Consider the following 930-nt stretch of genomic DNA (forward strand, 5'->3'; position numbering starts at 1 on the left):
TGGTGTTGAGGCAGGGTTGTCCTGGCCGGGGCAGCAAGCTGGACATTGGGCACTGAGGGACAGAACTGACAAAGGGGCCCTGGACATATTCCCATCTGAAGTGCCACCGCTGCGGGATGGGGTGGGTCATGGATGCCTGTCCCCAGGACTAAAAGGACACATGCAGGGGACAAACACCAGCATCCCTGCTCCTCCCACCCCAGCCATGGGCAGGTAGCGATCACAGCGCAGCTCCCAGCGCAGTGCTGACACTTACAGGTGTGCAGGGAGAAATGGCGCTTGTCTGTGGCCGAGGCAGCAGCTGCCAGGGCTGAGGGCTCGGTGTGACCCAGCAGGTACTGGATGGAGCGCAGCTGGAAGCAGGGGTCTGCCAGCAGCACCGCTGTTGCACGCTCGGCCCTGCAAAGGGATGCAGTCAGACGTCAGATCAGAGACAACCCACCCTGTGGTCCCAGGCCACCCGGTTGCATCCCCAGCCAGTGATCCCCCTAATCCCTGAAAGCCAGGGAGACATGCTCAAATGCAGTCAAAGGGCAGCAGCCAGCCTCCTCCTCCTCTGCCCCACCGCCCGGCGCAGAGGCTCCAGGGATCGCTGCAGTTGCAGCCCTCATGCTTGTGCCTGCAGAGCCTGAGGAGCTGTGGGGCAGCTGAGGCGGCCCAGCCAATGCTGCCCTCAGTCACAGCACCACGAAGGAGAAGGGGAGATGCCCTGCAGCAGCCTCACACTGGGGGCTGTGCACCCCCATCTGCACCGAAGGAGCAGCTTAGGGTGGCCCCAGGGCAAGGGGGTGTCCCCATAAGGCAGGAGGGAAGCAGTCCTGACTTTCCCTGGCTTCAGCAGGGACAGCCAGGACAGATGAAGGGCACCTTAATGAGCATCTCCATCGGGCACCAGTGCCGTGGCCTGTTCATGGCCTTCGGCAAGGAGCA

Source organism: Acanthisitta chloris, unplaced genomic scaffold (genome assembly GCF_000695815.1).
Source record: "Acanthisitta chloris isolate BGI_N310 unplaced genomic scaffold, ASM69581v1 scaffold23269, whole genome shotgun sequence".
In the NCBI taxonomy this organism is placed as follows: domain Eukaryota; kingdom Metazoa; phylum Chordata; class Aves; order Passeriformes; family Acanthisittidae; genus Acanthisitta; species Acanthisitta chloris.